Source organism: Oxyura jamaicensis, chromosome 2, assembly GCF_011077185.1.
Source record: "Oxyura jamaicensis isolate SHBP4307 breed ruddy duck chromosome 2, BPBGC_Ojam_1.0, whole genome shotgun sequence".
Classification (NCBI taxonomy): domain Eukaryota; kingdom Metazoa; phylum Chordata; class Aves; order Anseriformes; family Anatidae; genus Oxyura; species Oxyura jamaicensis.
Genome location: NC_048894.1, coordinates 45,620,314 through 45,631,790, shown reverse-complemented (window position 1 = coordinate 45,631,790; position 11,477 = coordinate 45,620,314).

Here is an 11,477-nt window from a genome sequence, read left to right as displayed (position 1 = left end):
AAAGTAATAAAAGGAATTGCAGGAAAAGTTTTGATTACAAAAGTAGCAAGATTTTCAATTCTTTTCCTATCTCTTGCTAAACGTTTTTAGCTAAGTACTTAATCTTGTATTGGGGTTTTAATAAACTGGTATTAGAGCTGTTGTTATTGTGTCAGCATCACGATAAAAATCCAGGAGGCTTTTCCAGAGATCATCACCATGACAGCAAAAAGATAGTGCTTGCTATTCCCTTAATAAACAACAGATAAGATACAAGCTTCCCCTGTATTTAGACCCTCCCTCCTGTCCAGGAACTAAACTCACTGCTTCATTATAATTAGTACCCTTACAGATTTCTTTATAATTGCTAATTACTTTTTAATCTCCCTGGCAATAAATAGCTTTTCTAAACTTAATTGATTTCACTCACAAGGACTAACAGATTACCCAGGATTCTGCTCACCATCTGTCATATAAACACCAGCAAAGAAAAAAAAAAAAAAAATGTTTGCTTTTTCCTTCTAAATTACCCCTCTCTTCCTTTGGAGTTGTTCTGTCCGGATTCAGATTAGTGTACAGAACCTTTGATTGGATGCCTTTATTTGTCATGGATTTTTTTCAGAAGCAGAAATGAGGCATACAGTGAACATTGGAGACATTCAGTAAGTTGCAAAGTGTTATATTAAGTTCAAAGTTCCCCTGCAAAGCTTGTGCTGTTCTTATTCCTAAGTGTAAAGATCCATAAAATTATAATCAGGTTCAAAAATAGCAAGCATCTGGATTAATTCACTATACTATTTCTCCAACTAAAGAAAACAAAAATAAGCTATGTTATTTGTCATCTTCTGATTTCTGCATTTCAGGGAGTGAAGGAAATGAAAACCGATGTTTTTACAATCTCAAAGGCTGGGACTACGTTTTAATGAAAACGAATTGCCTTATAACTTACAGCTCTAGGAAGTGAGATTTTAAAAAGTATTGTCTGATAAAAAATGTTTGCACCATCTCTGATCCCATTAGAAAAATTATCTCCTTGACATTATAGCACTATCTTTCTGGTTTTATGAAAATACAACCAATTAGAGACTACTGAATCTCTTTTTGTAGCTCAGCATTTTCTAGAGATTTGTAAGTGCATTTGGTTGCAAAGCATACTTTAGGATTCTGATTCACTCACGCATTACTTTTTTGCCCTTGTGACTCCACTGGAAGTCCCCCAGTCACAGAAGCTTCCCAGAAGTGTTCCACGGCAGCCTTGATGTCCTGACAATAGTAATTTTTCCACACTTTGGCAAGGAAAAGAAAAAGAAGGTCTTTTTCTAATTCTAACTTGCAGTAGAAGTGTGGAAGTGTTTCAGCCAGGAATCCCAAATAAAAGACAGCTAACATATCAGCCTATTTTTTGTTATCAAATATAAATGTGGGGTGTTGTTGAACAACTGTATCATTATTTTCTTTAGAAGAAAAAAAAGAAGCATGTTTTGTGCCGAAACCTGACATATGATTTCTGTTGTAAGTATATTATTTCCTTTGATTATTTTTGCCCACAAATAAGACTGTTAGATTTGTGTTTGCTAGCAGATAGGGGGAAAAGATCATTTACAGTAACAAAAGAGCTTTTCTTTTCTTTTAATGCCTTCGGGGACAAGGAAGGATGTCTATATGTTTTCCATCCACTTGCTATCCTTTACCCTTTGCTGCTTTCATCCCTGCTTGCAAAAGTTTCTCAGCTATTTTTACAAGGCCAACCTCTTAAACCTCTGCCCATCCAATAGGTGCAGGTGTTTGACTTTCGCGTCTGATTCTTCCAAACTTCTGTAAAGACCAGCGCGTAGCTCTGCAGTACAAATCACCATCAAATCCCAGATTTGTCTCATCAGCCCTGATACACAGTAATTCAATTTGGAGGCAATCCAGACTGCACTGTATTTTGTGCTGTGTTTTGCGCAAGAAGCTTCTGATCAGTCAACGCCAGATTTTATTCATCTATTTCTATTATATGTCAATAAAACAAACAAATAAAACCCTCTTAAGCACCGTGCAAATTAGGCTGTCTGAGATTGTTAATATTACAGAAGGCAGGAGTTGTTAATGGCAGGTCATGCTGGCATTCGGAGAGAGCATTTGTCAAAGTAAAGACGGATTGACTGGCAAGGAGAAAGGGCTGCTAAAGGAGAAATAATAGAAGTTTTAAAGTCCAGATTACATTTTATAGATATTCCAGCTCTGTAACAACTGTAAGACATCGGCAGCTGACCCATGGTAACATCAATAAAAGAGAACGGTGAAAACAGCTGCATTTCCAGTGGATATTTATCTATCTCCTAATGGGTACGAATTAGCTGTATTAATTAACTCTGACATTAATTGCCAGACACAGCACTGTGATCAGAGAAACCAGTCTGAAAGCGTGCCCTTCCCAGGCTTCCTGCTGGGATGAGGCTGGGCTCAGGCAATGTGCTCGGCTGGGCAGCCCCAGGCAGCTCCGTCGGCCAGGTGCTGGAGCGGGGGGACAGCTTCATGCACCCCGCAGGCACAGCTCGGCTCTGCCTGGGCTTGCCAGCATGCTGGGTGAGCTCTGAACATCCAACACACCACCCAGCTTGTCTCGATTTTACAGCAGCTACAAGACACGCAGCGCATCCCATACAATTGCTGATACCATCATGTAGGAATTTGCCTGGAAAGGCTGGGTCAGCAAATGTTTTGGCTTCATATTCTCAGCCAGGAAAAAGGCAGGTCCTAAATCATGGTGATTTTGTTCATAATGCACCATGCCTTAAGGTGCTTGGCTGAACATTGGTCGCTCCCTGAACAGGACCCATCACGCTGGCATGGCAAGCAGGCCCCTCCTTGGAAAGAAAATTGACATATTGCGGCTGTGAAGCCTGGAGCAATGATTCACCCAGCCTTGTGGTGGGAGAGCAAGGAGTCAGGCTGTCAGACACCAAGCCTGGATTTATAGGAATTATATCCCTTCTCTTAAAACAAACAACCCCAAACAGGTCTTTGGAAGTGGGGTGTAGTGCAATGCCTTAAATTGGCCTAGCACACAGCAAATGATGTCCCTGTGTGCATGTGTGCATGTGTAGCATTAAATAAATGTTGTGACTTGCAGCTCAGTTCCAACATAGTGTCTGCATCCTCTTTTGTCAGTGTGAGTCAACTATTATTTCAAGATTAGCAGCCATCTTCTCAGATCAAAAGCAAGGAATTTTTTCTTCGACCACTTAAAAGTCTACAGTGTTCCTGCCTGTCCCGTAACCTCCTCTCTGCCCATGGAAAATGCACATTTCCAACCTATTTGTCTGGTTCTGTTTAGAATGCTAAATTCAACCTTGTTATTATTGCCACCCTCTAGCAATTCACAGTGCTGTGACATATCAACCAAGATGATCCTAATGATTTTTCAGGCCCACGGCCACATTCTGAGTCTTTGAAGTTAATAACTTTGCTTGAATAATGACTTCAGAAATGCTAAAGCATTTGGTTAAGAACTACAGACACAGAAACAAATGAAAAAAAAAAATGCCATGTCCCTACATACCCCTTGTTCTCATCAAGACAAAGCAGAAATATTTGCCTCATTCTTTTCTCTTCCTATGCAAATGTATCCAGTTTCATGAGTTTTACCTTATTAAAAATTATCCTCTGAGGCAAAAGTTGTAGAGCCAACTCAGTGCTGCTCATTTTCCAGTCAACAAGCTTCTGTTTTTACAGTCAAGTCATACAAGTTAAGATAGTGGAGTAAGAAAGTGATAATTTAGTAATAACACAGTGGGAAGAGGTATGAGTACTTATAACGCCTCACTCCCTCAGGACTGCACAAATACGTCCAAGTTTATAAAGATCCTGGGCTTCAACTTGCACCTTATGCATGAGATGGAGCAGGTAAAATTGACAGATTCACAAGTTAACAGTTTACTTCAGTGAGTAATAAGTCAGCATATCGTTTATTTTTTATAAGCTGCCATTCAGAAATAAAATAAATTAAGGAAATGTAATGCAGAGCTCTGTTTAGTGGAAAAGAATGTGCATGCTTCAGTGTTGTTCTTTTTTAATTTGCCTTCTCTTAAAAGAGGACCACCAGTAGATTTTCCCACTACAGTTAATGCTGGAAGGATTGAAGGAAAGAGTGAACAAACGAACAGAAAACAAAGGATGTTTATAAAAGACCAATATAATTTGTCCATGGAATTTTAGCACTCATGCAACACATGTTTGTATTCAAAAGTTTGAACTTCTCCTTCTCTCTCTGAATTTATTTGAGGAGGTACGGACCACATTTCAGCTTTGACGTAACAGTTTTCCACCTAGAGAGCTGCTGGCTGTAATTATTTAGTATCACTGTGTCAGAGAGCTGAAACTTTGGAGTTCATTCTCTATTATTTCTTCACTAAAGAAATCTCTAAACTCTTTCTTCCTCTACCCTTCCACCCTCCGGTGGGTCTCCTCAGACTCATCACAGACTAAAGTCAACCTTTAGCCAACCCATACTCAACTCCTTCCAACCAGTGCTTTTGTTTGCTCAGTGCCTTTTGATTTATAATGCCATTCAGTGTGGCACCTGCCTCCTGTCAGCCTCCTTTGACACCCACCAAGGACTTGTTATGCACTTGTTTATTCATCTCCTCCAAGAAATGCTTTACCTAATGGAGAGCTGCAATTCCCCATTTCTTAAAGCAAGGAGCGAAGGAACCCATTTTTCTTTGTCAGCCTCATACCCGCTCATATACACATACATATATTTTCATTACTCACTACAAGCTTTTCCAATCACAAAAGCTTCTCTGTCGGGCTGTCAGGAAAAATCCGTGTTCTCACAATACCCACATTAAAGGCAGCTCTGACTCCATCCCTACTAACACAAACTAGAACTGATTCTCCTGTTTCCTCCTTTTTCCCTAGCCAAGGCAAGAGAGAGCATATGGGGATCAGAATACACCTGAGCAAAATAAAACTTAGTCTAAAGAGACAAACTTGGTCCAAATTATTTCTGAACGCCACCAGAAATGGTAAAATAAAATAAAAATAAAACTTAAGTATGCAGTAATGCTTTATATAATGATGATCTACCAGTATTTTTCTACTTCCATTACATTCTTTATAAAATGTGCTAGGTGTTCATGTAGAATACATACTTACAGAAGTGTATTTTTCTAGGTCCTGAAAAGCATTGTGTGCTGTTACCCAAGGTAAGTTCCAAAACAATCCCACCAGATCTGCCACTAAAATTTGTGCCTAAGTTGAGGTCACTATAAAAAACGCTTGGAGGACAATTCTGTAAACTCTGTAGTTGGGAAAGTTCAAACCGAGATTTGACCTCGGAGGCTTGATTTCATTTTGGTTAAAAATTCTAAATCTTTCCTTCTTCTGTTTGGATCCATCATTGAAGAAGGAGAATACAACAAGGAGAAAGAAGATTTGCTTTTTGCTGTGTTGTGGGCAACTTTGCTCTTGCTCTGGGTTTGCTCCTGCCTTAAGAAGTCTCAGTAGTCACTGTGGCTCACTGTTATACAGCACAGGCTAGAAAGAAGACCATACTGTTAAGGGTATCCCTTCAGGCACCCTGACCTGTTGAGTGGTGTGTTCAGCATTCGCATTGGCATCACAAGCCATTCAACATTTGTTGATAGTTTCCAAAGTGTTTTTTCCTTCTCTTTACCTGTTGCTTCCTTCCTATCTTGTTCAATAGAAAGAATGACTAAAAATCTTTACCTGGTTATAAATAACTAATGCCCCTGATACAAGGGGAAATGAAATGAAAACTGAGAGATGTTTTGCATTAGATCAAGGGACATTAGGCACAGTTTCCCTTGGGGTGTGATTGTAATTGGCCAATTTATTGACTTAGGGCAGAGAAGATCTAAGAAATAAAACAAAAACCAATCAGGGAGGGAAACAGCTCACTTTGAAGTTTGCATCTCGTTTTAAAGTGATGTCTGTTTTGCATGATACAAACAGACTGTCCCAGCTGTGTCTTTCCCATATAAATTGAGCTGGATCAGGAAATATGGAATGAAAACGCGAGCTTGGTAAATAACTTTGTAGCCGATATACAAATAGTTTTGTGAAAATAAGACAGAGGAACTTGCAATGAGTTTTAGGTTTTATACAAAAAAAAATAAAAAAATAAAATAAAATATCATGGAGATGCTCCAGCCAGTCACAGGACCAACAACAGTACTAAGTGTTGTATAGAAAGGGTATATATATATATATAGAATCCTTCAGAAGATGCAAATTCCCAAAAGTTTTGTGTCAGACTTCTTCCTCTGGAAGGACATTATGCCCTTGCAAAAAACATGTGTTTGGTACTGGCTCTGAAACAGGCAGCATCCTCTTGCAGAATTAGTTTTCTTTGCATTTTGGTCAAAATCAAATTTTATTTACACGACTGTTTTGCAAGCCAGAAAATGTTTGTGAAATATTAAAGATGTGAATCTTTGTGTATGGGCAATAAATGTGAAATAAGAAGCTACTTAAGAGAAAGAATGCTCTAGAAACAGTACTTAGCCATTTTCTTCAAATACCTTGATGACAGAAATAAATAGAGGAGACACAGATCATACCGGGTTTCCTGGTCTTACCACCTTTTAACAGCTGGGATGATTCACAGGAATCATCCTGGAGGGACTTCCTTTTCAACAAGGTACAGTTTCTACTAGATAGATTCTGCTTCTTCCAACTTAAAAACCTGGCCAAGATCATTAAAATACAGATGAGTACACTTGCATTTTTTCTGCCTATTACTCTTTTTTGAATGGATAATGCGAGTGAAGGAACAATTGAAAAACAAACCTAGGTTTGTTCAGATTTACACTTGTCCAGATTTACAAGCCTTGCTATGAATGAGGGTTTATTTTATAGATTGCAGCACAGTAGGAGGACATGGGATAATCTAGAAGCTCAGAATTTGTGTGCGTGAGATTCTGCTGAATTGAATGCACCAAATGTGTCACTGGAAGCAACTGCAACATGCTGATAAAGTGATGCAGTCTCTATGCATTTCTTTATCAGAAAAATAAAGGTGAATTACCATTTGCTTTCCTAGCCAGAAGCAGTTCAACTCCATCTCTCTCATTTTAACACTCTCAGCCTTTATATCCTAGTTGTAAGAACACAGGCCTGCCACCACATTCTGCCTTGTTTATGGTGCTTTAAAAACTATTCCTCAGAAATATCTGCCAGGATTTCAATGCTTCTGAGAACACTATTTGTTTTATCTCTGAAAGATCCTGGGCAAAATATTAGTGATATTAAAGAGAAATGGTAATGTAATCTCACAAGATGAATGGAATCTTTCCAAAGACTTTTGTATTCAAAAAATAAGATAGTTATAGAGTCATTGTTCGTGTTAATAATTTGGAATTATTTACCTCATGTGCAGTAAGTCAGTTTATCAGTTTGCTGGCTATCCAGCATGGAAGCAGTACTTGTGGATTTTGACACATAGAATTGTATAATCCTACTATGAATTTTCATAAAGCTATATCAAATCAGAGTGGAACTACAATAACCTCCAACTGCACAAAACATTTCAGATAAAAAGAGGCTGCTATAGTTCAAATTTCTGATTTTTACACGCTTTACTAAAAATAAAGGTCTCAGTTCTGGCACATTTATCCATGTTGCAAGAACCTTACTGCACACTTAGTCTACAAGCTAGAATAGAAAGATATGGTCCTGAGTGAAGGTCAGATTCTGCAAGGCACATCTCATTACAGAAGACTTCCCATTAAGTTTGCATTATGGTTATAAATAGATACTGTTCAGCATAAGTCAAGGAAGTAGTTTTTAGCCCATTAGGCATAAAAAGAAGTATGGCTTCATTTTATGTTCTCCATCTTTGTTCAGATAACCCACTTGTTGTTAATCCAATACAAGCAGCAAGCAATTCATTGCATTTTCTCTCATACTCTTATTCCTGTCAGTCCTAACAATACTGGGTTGGGTTTTGTTGTTCCTTTGGATTGTTGGTGAAACACGCTTATTCACTGCTGTCTCAGGGATGATGAACAGGTATATTCTTAAATCTCCACACAGTTTTCAGTGAACCATGTGGATGCTTCTGAGTCCAGTCTCTCATATCCACTCCTTCACGTCATTCTGATTTCCCTGTTGGCAGGATTACAGTACCCAATTCATTATTGGACAGGAATTTACTTTGCTAGCAAGTCATGAGTTGAGGAAATTATGAAGCATTGAAGAATAGTTACAGTTCTGATAAAGCAAGGTCTGTAGGATAGGTATGGCCCTTTACTATATGAAATGAAACATTTGGAAGAAATGGACTAGTTTACAGCCACAAAAGGCCTTCATTAGGACTGGAAGCCTAATCGTTTGTCTCAACTGTATTTAGCTGGTTTAACACCTTTCTCTAAAAGCCAAGTCTGTCTCTCTTTTCTACACACACACAGTGCATTTCTTTGTACCTTGCACATTCTGCTCAAATGAGTATTTATTGGCATGATATTTTCAGGTTTTTATTTATAAAGTAGAAGAGGGAGAAAAAATCGGTAAGAAAAATTATCAAGAGGTAACGATGAATTATGCTGAAACCGAACAATTACTGAGATTGTTATGAAGCAAGTATCAATGCACACAACTGGCTGCCAATTTCTTAGTGAAAGGCCAAATCTATAGACCTCTGGGCTTCATAAATTGGGATCATGACAGATTTTGAGTGGCTCTGTGCTGATTTACATTCTCTCAGGTTAGGGTGGTGTTAAGATGTTTACTGCATGCATCTATTGGCGTGGCCTAACAGCTGAACAAAAATAAATGGAAAGTGTTGGAATTGCTAAGAAATTAGTCTGGGAAAATAAAAGACCTGTGAAAAAAGGGCAAAATCCAGAAATAGAACAATTATTAAAAAGTTCTTTCTGAAGAAAAGAAGTGATAGATTGGAGAAACCAAGCCAAGAAACAAGCTAGGAAATGATAGTGCAAACAGTATGGTAGGGAGGTTATCTGGTTACTGCACTGTTTTCACAGATTTGAAGAGAAAATCCAGAGGTATCTGAACTTCCTTCTGGAGACAAGTGACAAGGCCAACCTTAGAGCAAATAACGAAAAAACAAAACAAAACAAAACAAAACAACAGCAACAACAACAACAAAAATAAACCACCACCACAACAAAAAACACCACCACCAAAAATTAAAACATTAAAACAAAGCAAAACAAGAGAAGCATATAAGTCTGCAAAGGCAAAATTCATTGCGGTTTATGGTGTTCACATAGCTAGACTATTTGGGAACACATCATGAAAATAAATGCTACCAATACCCTCTGCGGACATTTCCCCACATTCTGTGCCCCAGACTAGGATCTGGTTCTCCATGGATAGCAATATCTCTTCGCCCCCGTTCACCCTCCTTTAGTTATTATTGCTTCCTTATTACAAATTTGGCTTGATAATTTGTTTCAAAACCGTTCTAGCCCGGAGGAACCACTGGATGTCATACTGTATCATCAAGCAGTGAAGACCATTTTAAAACATTTGTGTCCTAACTCTTAGGTAAAAATACACCTGGTTTCTGAGTCTGGCTACATGAACTTTGAGGCATTTGGCTGAGGTGTTCTCACCCTCACAGTAACAAGAAATTCTTGTCCATGTAGATACCAAGCCTGTGAAAATTTTGTAAGTCAGACACAGTGCCTTATCTCGATAATTATGTTTACCACAGGGATTAAAACAGAAATCTCATCAAAGGAAAAAGATACTTAGTATGTAAAACACTGGTGAGTTACTGGACCACTGAACTCATGGTTCTAAAGTAGATCCCAGGTTGATGGCACAATAGGGCAAAGGGAGGTAACTCATAATGCTAATGAAAAAAATACTAATATAGTAAAATCATAGAACTGAGACAGATTATCAAGTGGAAAAAGTAGTATCAGTAACTCTGACAGGGAACCAGTCTGGCTTAAGTGCTGCCACTGCCAAAAGGAAATGGTTCATCTACGAAAATGATTGCTTTTCAGTAACCAAAGTTGATATTGGCAGGGTTTATAGCATCCCACAATAATGCAGTGGACATTGCCAAGATTAAAGGAATTTCTAAATGATTATCTATGTGATAGGACAGTAGCAAATGTTATTTACTACACACCTTTCTAGCCCCATTATTCATCGGAGTAACAATGTCACATGATGTTTTCTTTGAAGTCTAGAGAAGGAAGAAAGGCTTGGACAGATGTCATCCAATTGTGAACTCTGTCTATGTTCCACTCACATTGGTGTAGCTTTCTGATCACTTCTGCAAGGCTCTGAGCACACCCTGAGAAGTGCTCCTTCCATCCTCCCCCAGTCGTACTCAAACTCTGCCTTTCTCCGTTTGCCTCAGGCTCTACTATATCATTCTCCACTACTAAGTTTGTCTGCTACCTCCATGCACTGGCAACCTTTGCAAAGTTCTCCATTTATTATTCCTAAGCATCTTCCTCATTTCTGTTTACTTATGTTATGCAAAGAAGGATAAGAAGGAAATACATAATATCTGTAACATAAAGTTTCTATATTCTTGCTGTGTTTATTAGAGTGATCACACATCATTGCTTCTGTTCTGACCTGAGGAGCACAACAGCTGATTGTCCTGTCCACTACCATCATTGCATGTGCCTTTCAGGTCATTTATCCTGATTTATCCAATGATCCCCTACTTTGCTTGCATTGTATAATACTTATTGCAGGTAAAGAATGACAAAATTATTCCTAAATGCTATGCCTACTGCTTCACAGCAGCCAGTGCTAGGAAAGGAATATTGCCCAATGTGCTTCTTCATGCTCTTCCTCTCCCTCCTGCGGCAGAGCTGAGGCCGTGAGCTCGGTAGAATCAACACCAGTACTGTACTTGATGGTGGAAGCTCCAGTCCAAAGCCACAGGACCTGCAATGGCTACTGCGACAAAACAGCACCTAAGCAGTCCCTCACCACAATGGTGATGGGAGTGATTGTCATGAAACAAAACTCATCCTTGCAGATCACTGAAAATCCAGTGGTTTTGATGGGATTGATTTCAGTGTCATTGGGGCCACAGTAAGTGACCTGCACCCATTCTGTGCAACCATATTGTTATGAAGATGAGCACTTTGCATTGATAAACAAGAAATGCCGTGGGCCAGTGCTACTACATGGCCTAAAAAGTTCAGGAATCCCTTTCCCAGAACCAGCCCAACCTGGACAATGACATTCTAGACGCTTAAATTCCCAACAAATCTAAAATGGCACTTTAAGACTTTCTTTCACTTCATCCTCTAAGCCTCTGTCTCCTTGCTATTTTCTATTAAATAAAAGGTCCCATATTTATGTAAGACACACGCTCACAGACATTATACGCACATGCTACTATGTGTGTATACCTTTTTGATGTGCTTTGAGGTGAAAGGCGGTATATTAATGTGCGATTAGTATCTTTTCTTCAATAAGAAATCAAAGGGAAAAACATCAAAAGGTACTGGTTTCATTTAAAAACACAATGAGAGGTTCCTGTC